At 42.2% G+C, this 15,453-nt stretch overlaps 1 protein-coding gene across 4 annotated transcripts in view; it reads right to left on the reverse strand.

The window, feature by feature from the left end:
• LOC134342862 (bactericidal permeability-increasing protein-like) overlaps positions 1–11,889 on the reverse strand; it is a 92,667-nt gene extending 80,778 nt beyond the window's left edge. Inside the window, exon 1 of one of the 4 annotated variants that reach the window (XM_063041512.1) lies at positions 11,783–11,889. The gene's annotated coding sequence lies outside the window, so the exon portion shown is untranslated. Of the gene's footprint in view, positions 1–126; positions 1,371–2,049; positions 2,112–11,782 lie in introns of those variants that run through there. The other 3 variants (XM_063041515.1, XM_063041514.1, XM_063041513.1) reach the window with 3 other exon arrangements.
• Positions 11,890–15,453: the final 3,564 nt, after the last annotated feature.

Consider the following 15,453-nt stretch of genomic DNA (forward strand, 5'->3'; position numbering starts at 1 on the left):
ACAGAACAAATTTCAATCTGCTACATTAGCTTTTACGATCCTAATACATTGCCAAACCAAATACCAAACACCACTTTTACGTTACAACACAGTTGTGAACTTTGCATGCAACACTATTCTTTTTACCTAATATATAAATGGAATGCTGTTCGACAAGTTTTTGGGAACAGCATGTAGCTACGTATGGCTCACTTCTCAAATCTCACCAAATGTGAAGTGAAACGATTTATTACAGCTAAACCCACAGTTATATGGGATACGAAACAATTAATACAGCAGCTCTGGACTTTTGAACTACACGATGAACCTGGCTGGAACATTATCAAACAGCACTCAGTGCTGAGTAATAAAGAGATGTTAGAGCTGATAAACCTGGTAAAAGGGATAGGTTTTATCCCAGGTGGCATGGCAGAGAGACTTTGTGCCTTAGTAACTGAAAGCACAGCTGCCTATTCAGCAGTAATTAATTTTGGGGATGATCAAGAGGAAAGTAGACTCAGAAGGCTGTAAGAGTAGGAGAGGTTATGCAAAGTACACCATGTACTACTTTGAGATTCACAGTAGAGCAAAGAAATACAACAAAATCAATGAGTTCATTGTGGTAAGTGTGGGATCCCTCACCTCTGCCCCTCTGACCCTCAACACAGATGCCCCTCAGACTGTACCCTGACTCCCCTCCTTTACTCTCTGTATGCCTATGATCCAATCTGCTAATTAAATTTGCTGACAACACTACACTGATTGGCCCAATCTCAAATAATACTGTGGTAGCCTACTGAGAAGAAGTCATCACCCTGACACAGTGGTGTCAAGAAAACAACCTTTCTCTAAACGTCGCAAACACAAAGTGCTGGTTGTGGACTACAGGAGGAATGCAGACAGGCTAACCCACATTGACATCAGTGGATCTGGGGTTGAGAGGGTGAACAGCTTTAAGTTTCTTGGCATAAACATCACTGAGGATCTCACGTGGGCTGTATATACCAGCTATGTGGGGAAAAGGCACAATAGCACCTCTTTCACCTCAGGCGTTAAAGAAGTTTGGTATGGGCCCCCAAATCCTAAGAACTTTCTACAGGGGCACAATTGAGAGCATCCTGACTTGCTACATCAGTGCCTGGTATGGGAACTGTACTTCCCTTAATTGTAGGACTCTGTAGAGAGTGGTGCGGACAGCCCAGCGCATCTGTAGGTGTGAATTTCCCACTATTCAGGACATTTACAAAGCCAGGTGTGTATAAAGGGTCTGAAGGATCATTTGGGTCCCAAAGCACCCGACCACAAATTGTTCCAGCTGCTACCATCCAGGAAGAGGTACTGCAGCATAAAAGCCAGAACCAACAGGCTCCGGGACAGCGTCTTCCACCAGACGATCAGACTGATTAATTCATGCTGACACGATTGCATTTCTATGTTATATTGACTGTCCTGTTGTACATACTATTTATTATAAATTACTATAATTGCACATTGCACACTTAGGCAGAGACATAACGTAATGATTTTTACTCTTCATGTATATGAAGGACGTAAATAATAAAGTCAATTCAACTCAGTATTTAAATTTTTAGATGGTGGAAATTTCTGTTCATCTGGTACTTAATACTGGACAAGTAGATTGACAATTTACAGACTTTGTAAAGATCAAGGGAGATGCTGAAGTAGAGTTGGCCAGTTAGTGCATATATGGAGATTACATAAGAATAGGAAAGCAGGTTTCCCATGTAGTGAGAAAAATAAGATGAAGTCATTGAAAATGAAAGTTTGCTTGGTGTAAAGGAGTAAAGCACTAAGCATTTCACCATCTGGAGTTTGGTGGATTCATTCTTTCAATCCATTTCTTGCCTTATGTGACACATAAGAATGAAGCAGCACTGGTTTAGGGGGCATCCTGCACCAGGTTGTATGGCTTCACCTTATTCACTGTAGCTCTTTGCCAAGAATGCTTGGACCAACCCCATTTGACTCCATCTAGTGTGGCCCTGCCTTGGATCAATGCAGCTGGTAGCATTCTGCACAGAGCAAACCACTTTTAATCCTTCTTTTCACCTGCTGGACACTGGATTTGTTCTCTAAGACAGCTGTCAGTTTGAGATTCTTGTCAACAGAATGTTCTGAGGATCATCCATAGGAAGTTGTTTTCGAAGGTCTCTAGAATATACAACATATTCTTGTTACACACACAACCAGCTCTGATGAAGAGCCTCAGTCTGAAACGTCGACTGTTTACTCTTACCCATAGATGCTGCCTAGTCTGAATTCCTCCAGCATTTTGTGTGCATTGCTTATCTTTGTAACACATTCTTCTTGCATGTTCTCAGCACTCTTGAATTATTTAGCAGACTGAGGAAAGTGTTGAAGATGTTTAGCTATGTCACAATTCCTCCTCGCTTTAAATGGAGATGGTTTGCGGGATAGTAAAGGACAGGTCTGCTTTGCTAATTAGACCATAAGACTATAAGACCATAAGAAATAGGAGCAGAAATAGGCCATTCGACCCATTGAGTCCGCTCTGCCATTCAATCATGGGCTGATCCAATTCTTCCAGTCATCCCCACTTCCCTGCCTTCTCCCCATACCTTTTGATGCCCGGGCTAATTAAGAACCTATCTATCTCTGCCTTAAATACTCCCAATCACTTAGCCTCCACAGCCTCTCGCGGCAACAAATTTCACAGATTTACCGCCCTCTGACTAAAGCAATTTCTCTGCATCTCTGTTCCAAATGGACATCCTTCATTCTTGAAGTCGTGCCCTCTTGTCCTAGACTCCCCTACCATGGGAAATAACTTTGCCACATCTAATCTGTTCAGGCCTTTTAACATTCTGAATGTTTCTCGGAGATCCCCCCTCATTCTCCTGAATGCCAGGGAATCCAGCCCAAGAGCAGCCAAACATTCGTCATATGGTAAACCTTTCATTCCTGGCATCATTGTCAGTACCTCCTGTTGAAATTTGTCTTTTTGTGTGTTGTCCCCCTAGCCATCTGTCTGTGGTTTAGTATTGCCAATTGCTCTTGTTTGTTTTCATGCCCCATGTGCTCCTGTCCCCACTCCTTCTCTATTCTGGCCCCTGTATTACTGAGTACTACGCCTTCTTCTTCTTCTTTTTTGTTTAATGGCAGTTGGCAACCAGATTTCAGTGCATTACCGCCACCTGCCAGACTTGTGGTGTTCCAAACAAATATGTCCTGGAGTTCTCTACCTTAGACAATCTAGTTCAGCCTGCAGTTCTATTAGCATCACTCTGTAGTTGCAATTCCTCGTGACTGCTTAATGCGCTTATTAGATAATGCCGCAAACTGCTATTCTTCCCTCATTTTGTCACATGTTTTCATGTAGTTGCATTACCTCAATTACATTGATTTCATCTACATCACTTGTAAGACTAAAATCATCTTGTTAAAGAATAGTAATTATCGCACGTTATACTTTTAAACTTGTTTTTCCCAAGTCTATCTGCTTTTTCAGGTTTTCCTTTTCTTGGATCGTAGCCTGCAGTTGTTTACTGAGACCTCGGAGTTCTTCTTCGTTTGCTTCCATGTTTTCAATTTTATAATCTGAATGTGGATAATTCACTTTGCAACAAATTCTTTTTCCTTTTGTATCCTTGTAATAATTTCCTCCATTTTCCAATCTCTTTCCAACTCACAGTTGTTCTTGTCGCGTACTTCTATTTGTTGTTGGAGTTCTGCACATTTACTCTGGGCTTCAACCATAAAATCTGAGGATTTTCCTTAAGTTCTGAAACATTTCTTAAATTCTTGACCATTTGCGATAAGGATACTGCCATAAAGATTCCATCTCCCCTGCCTATGAACTGTTGGATCCTCCATTCAGCATTTCTTTGACTTCTTCCCACCTAATCCCATTAATACCAAGATACTTTTCTGCAGACTTGACGATAATTTTAATTTTCTCAGTTCTTTTGCTTGTTTGCACTGAACAATTAATTGCATCCACCATAAAAAGCACAAACTCCTTTCTACTCATTAATAGTGTATCCTTATTTTTCATATTACAGCTCTCACAATTCACCAGTTTATTATTCCCTGTATTTCTTTGCTTGACAGCCTTTTTTCCATCAACTTCTTTCACTGCCTCTGCATAACTGATTCCTTGAGTTACTTTTACATATTGTATCTCAGCCGCCTTCTTGCTATAAATGCACCCTCGATAAGCTGCGCTGTGTTCCTGGCCACAATTGCAGCATTTCAGCCTAGCGCTCGCTTCACATTTCCCATATTCATGTTCTCCAGCGCATCTCCCACATCTTTGTTTTCCTCTGCAGACCGCTGCAATGTGCCCGAATTTCTGACATTTATAGCATCTTAAAGGCGGTGGTATATATATTCTAACTGCATAACACATATACCCTAAGTAAACATTAGTCGGCAATCTCTCTTCATCAAAGTTAATCATTATCGATAAACTATCACACTTTTTCCTGTTTCTTGTAACTTTCAAACGTTTGGCCTCAATAATTTTTGCTCCTTTTATGTTTTGTTTAATCTCATCCATAGTAACTTTTGTTGATATCCCCGAAATAAATCCTCTAGTCCACTTTCTATTGTTGGGTATTGAGCATTGTACTTCTTTGCCGTCTACCTTACTTAATCTTATCACTTTAACTTGCTGAGAACTATCCCGACAAATCACTAATAGCAATCCATTTTGTAAAATCTTTGCTCCTTTAATCTCGCCTATAATTTTGTAGAGCATCTTCGTCAAATGAATCTGGTTCCAATCACCAAAAGAGGCCCCGTCTTTGCTTAGTTTTATAATTGCTTTAATTTCATCTTCCTGTTTTGCTGTCCTGCTTTGATCATCCGCTGATTCCTCAGATCTTGATATCCCGTACCTCTGCTTTCTTTTCTTCCTCTTTCCATTCCGTTCCTCTTTCCCACCAACCTCCATCTCTAGTTCACTTCCACTCTCGCCAAAAACTTCCTTCAACAGCTTGGCTCTTTCCTTGATGTTCTCTCTCTCTGCCATTTTCCAGTCATTCCCTCTGCCCCGCAGCCCAGTACTACGCGTCTCATCTGTTTCTCATTATTACCTGTTTTGCTGCCACTTCTGTCTCATTGTGCTCCACCTATCATCTGCATCTCTGTTTATTGCTCAGTGTATTTCAGTCCTGTGTTTTCACCTGTTTGTGGCCAGATTGTGCCAGTGAGTTTTCCTGAGCCTTTCCAGCATTCATATCTGTACTCTGTCCAGCTGAATATCAACTCACCTGTTTCCTGATTCTGGTCTTTGGATTTCTGTGGATGTTTTGATCTCTGCCTGAACTTTGACACCGACTTTGTTTGCACCTTGAGATTTGTTACTCAATTAATATCACTGTGTGCACAGTACTGGGTCTGCGATTGGATCCCTGCTCCAGTGTCCTGACAATCATTCTCGTGAATCTCCTCTGAACCCTCTCCAATGTCAGGATATCCTTTCTAAAATAAGGGGCCCAAAACTGCACGCAATACTCCAAGTGTGGTCTCACGAGTGCCTTATAGAGCCTCAACATCACATCCCTGCTCTTATATTCTATGCCAACATTGCAGTCGCCTTCTTCACCACTGACTCAACCTGGAGGTTAACGTTTATGGTATCCTGCACAAGGACTCACAAGTCCCTTCGTATCTCTGCATTTTGAATTCTCTCCCCATCTAACTAATAGTTTGCCTGTTTACTTCTTCCACTAAAGTGCATGACCATACATTTTCCAACATTGTATTTCATTTGCCACTTTGCCCATTCCCCTAAATTACCTAAGTCTCTGTGCATGCTTTCTGTTTCCTCAACACTACCCTCTCCTCCACCTATCTTTGTATCATTGGCAAATTTAGCCACAATTCCATTAATCCCATGGTCCAAATCATTGACATACATCGTAAAAAGCAGCGGTCCCAACACCGATCCCTGTGGAACTCCACTGGTAACCGGCAGCCAGCCAGAATAGGATCCCTTTATTCCCACTCTGTTTTCTGCCGATCAGCCAACGCTCCACCCATGCTAGTAACTCCCCTGTAATTCCATGGACTCTTATCTTGCTAAGCAGCCGCATTTGGGGCACCTTGTCAAAAGCCTTCTGAAAATCCAAGTACACCACATCTACTGCATCCCATTTGTCTACCCTGCTTGTAATTCCCTCAAAATTGCAGTAGGTTTGTCAGGCAGGATTTTCCTTTCAGGAAACCATGCTGACTTTGGCCTATCTTGTCATGTGCCTCCAGGTAGTCTGTAACCTCATCCCTAACAATTGATTCCAAAAACTTCCCAACCACTGTCAGGCTAACAGGTCTCTAGTTTCCTTTCTGCTGCCTCCCACCATTCTTAAATAGCGGAGTATCATTTGCAATTTCCCAGTCATCCAGTACAATGTCAGAATCTATTGATTCTTGAAAGATCATTATTAATGCCCCCACAATCTCTCCAGCTACTTCCTTCAGAACCCGAGGGTGCATTCCATCAGGTCCAGATTTATCCAGCCTCAGACCATTAAGCTTCCTGAGCACCTCCTCAGTCGTAATTTTCACAGCACATACTTCACTTCCTTGACACTCTTGAATGTCCGCTATACTGTGAAGACTGATGCAAAATACACATTCAGTTCCTCTGCCATCTCTGCATCTTTCATTACAATATCTCCGCCGTCATTTTCTATTGGTCCTAGATCTACCCTCAACTCTCTTTTACGCTTTATATACTTAAAAAAGCTTTTAGTATCTTCTTTGATATTAGTCACCAGCTTCCTTTCATAATTCATCTTTTCCTTCCTAATGACCCTCTTGGTTTCCTTCTGCGAGTTTTTAAAAGCTTCCCAATCCCCTATCTTCCCAGTAGCTTTGGCTTCCTTATTTCCCTCCCTTTTACTTTTACTTTGGCTCTGACTTCATTTGTCAGCTACAGTAGTGTCCTTCCATTCAAAAATTTCTTATTTGCAATATATCTGTCTTGCACTTCCCTCATTTTTTGCAGAAACTCCAACCATTGCTGCTCCGCTGTCCTTCCTTCTAGTGTCCCTTTCCAGTCAACCTTGGCCAGTTTCCTTCTCATGCAATTGTAATTTCCTTTATTCCACTGAAATACCGACACATTGGATTTTATATCTTCCCTCCCAAATTTCAATGTGAACTCAATCATATTGTGATCACTGTTCCCTAAGGGTTCCTTCACCTTAAGCTCTCTTATCATCTCTGGATCATTGCACAACACATAATCCAGCACAGCCATTCCCCTAGTGGACTCAACAACAAGCTATTCTAAAAAGCCATCTCTTAGACATTCTATAAATTCTCTCTCTTGAGGTCCATTACTGGCCTAGTTTTCCCAATCCACTTTCATGTTAAAATCCCCAACGATTATCATGACATTGACCTTCTGACACATCACTTTCCTGCTGTAATGTGTAATCCATATCTTGGCTGCTGTTTGGAGGCCTGTATACAACTGCCATTAGGGTCCTTGCCATTTCTTAACTCAACCCATAGAAACTCTACACCTTCCGATCCTATGTTATCCCTTTCTAATGATTTAATATTATTTCTTAAACACAGGGCTACACCACCCCCTCTGCCTACTAACCTATCTTTCTGATACACTGTATATCCTTGGACATTCAGCTCCCAATGGCAGCCATCCTTTAGCCAAGTTTCAGAGATGGCCACAACATCATACTTGCCAATCTGTAGCTGAATTTCAAGATCGTCCATTTTATTTCTTATGCTGCATGCATTCAAATACAACACTTTCAGTCCAGAATTTGTTGCTTTCTGTTTTAACTGCACCACGCCTCGCTTGCTCTGTAACTCATCCCACTGGCTGTGATTATGCCTCATTTTCTGCCTGTCCTTTCTATCAGCTCCGTTGCACCCTATCTTTGATTTATTTCTGTTTTCCTCTTCCTCAGCCCTATCACTTTGGTTCCCATCCCCTGCCAAATTAGTTTAAACCCGCCTGAACAACTCTATTAAACCTGCCTGCTTGGATATTGTACCCCTTTAAGTTTAGGTGTAACCCATCCTTTTGTACAGGTCGTACCTCCCCTAGGAGATACCCCAGTGATCCAAGAACCTGAAGCCCTGCCCCTTACATCAGTCTCTCAGCCACGCATTAATATGCCTGATCATTCTATTCTTGTGCTTGTTAGCACATGGCACAGGCAACAATCATGAGATTACTACCATGGAGGTCCTGCTTTTCAGCTTCCTGATGTCTCTCTTCAGGACCTCCTCCCTTTTTCTACCTACGTCATTGGTACCAACGTGTACCGAGACTTCTGGCTGTTCACCCTTTCCCTCCCGTCAGAATACTCTGCACCCGATTGGAGACATTCCGTACCCTGGCACCTTGGAGACAATTCATGAACTTCCTGTTTTCTCACTGCCTTCACCGTTGACATTTTACTTCCCGCTCACTCACTCCTACAACGCTGCTGTTGATCATGATGGGGCTCGTCTTCTGATTAATTTTCACCCATGTTGTATTGCGATTCTCTTTCTGCCCAAGCTGACTTTGCAAGTTCGTGTTTCTTTTTCTTGCATGCCTTTCTAGTAACTTAATAGGAAATGGTATCACCAACTCTGACCTTCCAGATCATAAGGCAGAACCTATTGAATTCTTCCTTAATGGTTTGCTATGAATTATTTAATAAGCTAAACTGTGTCAATAGTTGTTTGCTAAGAAATCACTACTGCCTTTAAAATACTCATCAAATATTACACAACCTCTTTTTATTACTTATTACTATTATTCTTTATTACTGCCATCTCAGAGAGGAGGTACAGGACCTTGAAGAACAGCTTCTTCCCTTCTGCCATCAGATTTCTAAATGGAAAATGAACCCATGAATACCACCTTGCTACTTTTGCACTACTTACCTTAAATTTTAATATATATTTCTTGTTGTAATTTACGTTTTTTAAATGTATTGCGCTGTACTTCTTCAAAACAATGAATTTCATGACATTTGTCAATGATTTTAAACCTGATTCTGAATGTTTGATCTTTACTCAATTTTTTTTAATGATTTATCATTTCTTTTGGTACAAAGTAACCCATGCATTTGGAGATTCTACTGTACTTTTTTCCATAGATGCTACTTGGCCTGATGAGTCCCTCCAGCATTTCATGTGTGTCATTTGAAGATTCTCACTGATATGTGTAAATATGTCAATACTACGTAACAAAAGTACCGTTTATCCACACCACTTTTTTATAGTTCAGTTTAACTGAAACGTTTGGCAATAAAGTTTAGTACAAATGTTCTGTTGTTGACAGGTTTACTTGTTAAGTGAAAACATAAAATGGAACACACACAAAATGCTGGAGGAACTCAGCAGGCCAGGGAGCATCAATGGAAAAAGAGTACAGTTGACTTTTCGGGCTGAGACCCTTCAGCAGGACTGGAAAAAAAAGATGAGGAGTAGATTTAAAAGGTGGGGGGAGGGGAGGGGGAAACACAAGGGGATAGGTGAAACCGAGAGGGGGAGTGGTGAAGTAAAGAGCAGGGAAGTTGAAAGAGATACAGGGCTGGAGAAGTGGAGTCTGATAGGAGAGGACAGAAGATCATGGAAGAAAGAAAAAGGGGGAGGAGCACCAGAGGGAGGCGGTGGGCGGGCAAGGAGGCAAGGTGAGAGGGGGAAAGGGGAATAGTGAATTGGGGAGGGGGGTTGAGAGCATTACCGAAAGTTTGAGAAATTGATGCTCGTGTCATCAGGTTGGAGGCTGCCCAGATGGAAAATAAGGTGTTGCTCCTCCAACCGAAGTGTGGACTCATCGCGACAGTAATTGTGGTCACATATCAGAATGGGGACGGGGGGGGGGGGGTAGAATTAAAATGGGTGGCCACTGGGAGATTCCGCTTCTTCTGGCGGGCGGAATGTAGGTGCTCGGCGAAGCGGTCTCCCAATCTACGTAGGGTCTCACCGATATATAGGAGGCCACACTGGGAGCACCAGGCACATTATATGACCTCAACAGACTCACAGGTGAAGTGTGGCTTCACCTGGAAGGACTGTTCGGGGCCCTGAATAGTAGTGAGGGAGGAGGGGTAAGGGCAGGTGAAGCACTTGTTCCGCTTCCAAGGAAAGTGCCAGGAGGGAGATCAGTGGGGAAGGACGAATGGACAAGGGAGTCACGTAGGGAGTGATCCATACGGAAAGCAGAAAGTGTGTGGGGGGGGGGAGGGAGGTGGGCGGTGGTGGAAAAGATGTACTTGGTAGTGGGATCCCGTTGGAGATGGTGGAAGTTCCAGAGAATTACGTGCTGGATGTGGAGGCTGGTGGGGTGGCAGGTGAGGACGAGGAACCCCATCCCTGGTAGGGTGGCGAAAGAATGGGGTAAGAGCAGATGTGCATGAAATGGAAGAGATGCAGTTGAGGGCGGCTTTGATGGTGGAGGAAGGGAAGCCCATTTCTTTGAAAAAGGAGGACATTTCCTTTGTTCTGGAATGAAAGGCCTCATCCTGACAGCTGATGCGGCAGAGATGGAGGAATTGAGAGAAGGGGACGGTGTTTTTACAAGTAACAGGGTGGGAAGAGGTATAGTCCAGGTAGCTGTGAGAGTTCATAGTTTTATAATAGACATCAGTAGATAAGCTGTGTCCAGAGATGGAGACAGAGAGATCGAGAAAGCGGGTGGAGGTGTCAGAAGTGGATCAGATAAAATTGAGGGCAGGATGGAAGCTGGAGGCAAAGCTGATGAAGTTGACGAGCTTCGCATGGGTGCAGGAAGCAGCACCAATGCAGTCGTCGATATAGTGTAGGAAAAGTGTGGGTTTGGAACATAGACTGTTCCACATAGATGACAAAAAGGCAGGCATAGCTGGGATGAAATGTATTCCAGTCAGACTCATGAGGCTATAGATGTGTATTCCCATATCAGAAATGCATTGAATGAAAGCATATTCAAGTTACCATCATCCTACTGAATGAAGCATACAAAGTATCCGTACTACAAATAGGAGAAGATCTGAGCAACACACACAGAATGCTGGAGGAACTCAGCAAGCCAGAAAGCATCTAGGAAAAGAGAACAGTGTCTTTTCGGGCTGAAACCCTTCGGCAGGCCTCGGTATTGTTATATTATACAGACTCAACGAAAATTCAGTAGCAATAGTGAGAAATTTTTTTAGCCAGAGTGAATTTGTGGAACTTATTACCACAGTCAGCTGTGGAGACCAGGTCGTTGTGTGTATTTAAGGCAGAGTTTGATACGTCGTTGATCGGACACGGTTTCAATGGTGTGGGGAGAAGGCCAGGGAATGGGGCAGAGGAGGGGAGAAAGAGGTTCACCCATGATTGAATGGAAAAGCAGGCTCGATGGGCCAAATGGCCTAATTCTGCTCCTATGTCTTATGGATACTTGTTTTGATCATTTGTTGAATTAAAAATAATCAGCAAATTACCAACACAGAGCAACATTTATCTGTCACACTAGTTACTGGAAAAAGCTTTGGCAAAATTTCATTATCAAAAATTGTCCTGAAGGAGAACTACAAAAAAAGGAAGTGGTAAAGCTAACAAAAATGAAAACATATTCTAATGATTTCAGTTCTTCTTTTAATGCAGTAAGATTTAAAAAATCACGCTATAAATCTACCCTCTTCAAATTGATATTCCTTTCTATAACTTTCAAAGTTAAAATATTGCAAGAACAGTAATGAACAACTTGCAGTGTTCATTACTGTTACACATTTATACTTAACATATCTTAGTTTTTAATTCCATATTAGAAATTAGTATTTGATATTCCACTCTCCCTTTCCAATTTTTGATTTATTTTTACCTTTCTGTGATTTCCTCCAGTCCTTTTTAGCTGACAGGGTGAAAGCCTGCTTCCTCGATCAAGCTTGCAGTAATGTCAACCAATTGGAATAAACTTCCAAATGCCTTACTAACGAAAGGTTCTTTATCCTCGCCAAGGTCATTCTGACCACTCAAACACTCCCAAAACCTACCAGGAACTAAGTAATACAAACATACCTAGATCCTGATAACCCACTCATTGCACAATGTATTTTTTTTAAAAAGTGAACTCTATCGTTAACCACTATTGCAGGAAACATCTATTACAACTTAAGTTTCATCGTGCACAGTATAAAAATGGGAATGTGCGCAGTTCAATGTATAGCATGGTGACAAGTAAATACAGTTGTGTTGATCGTATTACATGAGAATCAATATGCATACTGACACCAAAAGTGATGAGTAGCAGGAAGATTCCAGTAATGTCCCCAAAGAATTAACAAGCATATATTCAACTTAACATGTGTTGGTATTAAAGTAATAGGCAGTTTTAAAACATTACACACATGGGATTGGTGTTGCCTTTTCGGTGCTCCCGATGTGGCCTTTTATATATTGGCGAGACCCGACGCAGACTGGGAGACCGCTTTGCTGAACATCTACGCTCTGTCCGCCAGAGAAAGCAGGATCTCCCAGTGGCCACACATTTTAATTCCACATCCCATTCCCATTCTGACATGTCTATCCACGGCCTCCTCTACTGTAAAGATGAAGCCACATTCAGGTTGGAGGAACAACACCTTATATTCCGTCTGGGTAGCCTCCAACCTGATGGCATGAACATCGACTTCTCTAACTTCCGCTAATGCCCCACCTCCCCCTCGTACCCCATCCGTTATTTATTTTTATACACACATTCTTTCTCTCACTCTCCTTTTTCTCCCTCTGTCCCTCTGACTATACCCCTTGCCCATCCTCTGGTCCCCCGCCCCCCATCTTTCTTCCCGGGCCTCCTGTCCCATGATCCTCTCATATCCCCTTTGCCAATCACCTGTTCAGCTCTTGGCTCCATCCCTCCCCCTCCTGTCTTCTCCTATCATTTTGGATCTCCCCCTCCCCCTCCCACTTTCAAATCTCTTACTAACTCTTCCTTCAGTTAGTCCTGACGAAGGGTCTCGGCCTGAAGCGTCAACTGTACCTCTTCCTAGAGATGCTGCCTGGCCTTCACCAGAAACTTTGATGTGTGTTGCTTGAATTTCCAGCATCTGCAGAATTCCTGTTGTTTGCCTTTTCAACCCACTTTTAATTTCACTGAAATAAGCTGTAGCATAAAGACATATGACTGGTAGCACTTATCAATATTGTACTGGCTCTGTAAGCATTTTAATGCTCCTTTTCAGTATTTCTAAGTAAACATTTTATTCCCTTGTTTGCGAAATAGGAGTAGTACCTCGATTAGCTTTCATTTTTCACTGATCTCTCCCCTGAAACTTCAGATTTCCTCCACACTGGCATTCCTCTGTATCTTTTTTTATTAGGTTGCGCACTTAAAAAAAAATATATTACTTCCTAGGGTCACAGAGTTAAGCAACACAGAAACAGGCCCTTCAGCCCAATTCATACGTGCCTCTGTGACTTTTTAAAAATTTAATTCTGCTTACTTACAGTAAATTGCTGTATGCACTAGTGTAATGACAATCTTAACTGCAGCAGTATCAGAGGCACATAACATGATATAAGCATGCAAAACTTAAACATAAAATTATGCAGATTTTTAAGAAGGAACACGAGTGGAATAAAAATACATTTTAGTACCAAATGATCAATGTTGTCATGCTGTTGCTAAACCTCAATGATTAGTTTTAGAAACATAGAAACATAGAAACATAGAAAATAGGTGCAGGAGTAGGCCATTCGGCCCTTTGAGCCTGCACCGCCATTTATTATGATCATGGCTGATCATCCAACTCAGAACCCAGCCTTCCCTCCATACCCCCTGACCCCTGTAGCCACAAGGGCCATATCTAACTCCCTCTTAAACATAGCCAATGAACTGGCCTCAACAGTTTGCTGTGGCAGAGAATTCCACAGTTTTGCCAGATGGTTTAACCAAATGGTTAAATGGATGCGCAGTCATTCCTGAATCTGGTGTGGGGTTTCAGGCTTCTGAAGGTTCTGTCCAATGGATGCTATGAGAAGATGGCATGGTCCAGATGGTGGGGCATCTTTGATGATGAATGTTGCTTCTTAAGTGTCTCCTGTAGATGCGACTGATGGTGGGGAGGGATGTGCCCATGATGCATTGGGCAGACTTCGTTGCTCCCTGCGGCTTCTTACATTCTTGCATGTTTGAATTGTTCAAAGTTCAAAGTATATTTGCTGTCAAAGTATGTATACCATATACATTCTTGAGATTCATCTCCTTATGGGCAGACACAGAACAAAGGAACCCAATAGAGCCCATTTCTTAAAAAAACATCAAATACACAATTTGCAGAAAACAAGGAACTGTGTAAATATATGTAAGCAAATAATATTTCAAATGAAGTTCACGAAAGTGAACCCATAGCCATGAAGTCAGTCATCATTGCAGCCAGTTAGTTGCAGGCCACAGCCTCAGTTTAGCGCAGAAACAAGTAAACCTTGCGGAGAGGCGAGCTGATCACTGGCCCGTCCCATGCCTCGGTGTTGTCGTGCCAGACCTTGATGCAACCAGCTAGGTTACTTTCAACAGGATATCTGTTTAAGTTTGTTAGAGTGTTTGGTGGCCTTCTGATCCTCTTATAAAAAAAGACGCTGGTATGCTTTCCTTATGATTGTAACCATGTGCTAGGCCCAGGCTAAGTTATCCAATACGTTAGCACCCAGAAATTTAAAGCTACTGACTCCACCACTAATTCCCCAGTGTTAACTGGTGCAAGTTCCTGGCCCTAAACCAATGTTCTCAGGAAAGATATAAATGATGATAGCACTATATTAATGGCACATGGTTAGTGACTTACAAAATAAAAGTGATTGGAAATGCAAAATCTTGCATTCATCTCCCAGCTTCTGGGTATCTTTGGGGTTTGAAACTACTTTGCAAGCAAAAGTATGTAATCAAAGCACTCGTAAATTTGGGCCAAATTGAGCCAAGTTCAACTCATCACCTGCTCATCATGATATAGAAGGCCGAATAAATGACCCTCAGCAATATGCAAATATGAGCAGGTCCTCAGGCTGTGTGGATGGCCTGTTGCCTGGAACTTTCGTTACAACCTCTGGGAGGATGGAGCTGGTAATCTGAAAATTTCCAATTTCTCTAATTAGAACATTGAGCAATAAAGCACAGAAACAGAACCTTTGTCCCACAATATCCATGCCAATCATCGTGTCAAATGAATATAATCTTTCCTGCCAATACAATCCATATCCCTCCAAATTCATGTTGTCTAAATGCCCCTTAAACTCCAGTATTGCATTTGCTTCCACCACTACTCCTGGTATCTTGGTCCAGGTCCCCGCCACTCTCTATGTACAAAAACATGCCCAGTACATCTCCTTTATACTTTCACCCTCTCACCTTATAGCTATGCCGTCTACTATTTGGCCCTAAGGAAGTGATTCTATCTACTCTATTAAATGGTTCCTTAGTACGATAAGATTGACCTCTCAATCTACCTCATTATGATCTTGCACCTTATCGCCCATATTACTGATCTACCAGTTTCG

The sequence above is a fragment of the Mobula hypostoma genome, chromosome 2 (genome assembly GCF_963921235.1).
Source record: "Mobula hypostoma chromosome 2, sMobHyp1.1, whole genome shotgun sequence".
NCBI lineage: Eukaryota > Metazoa > Chordata > Chondrichthyes > Myliobatiformes > Myliobatidae > Mobula > Mobula hypostoma.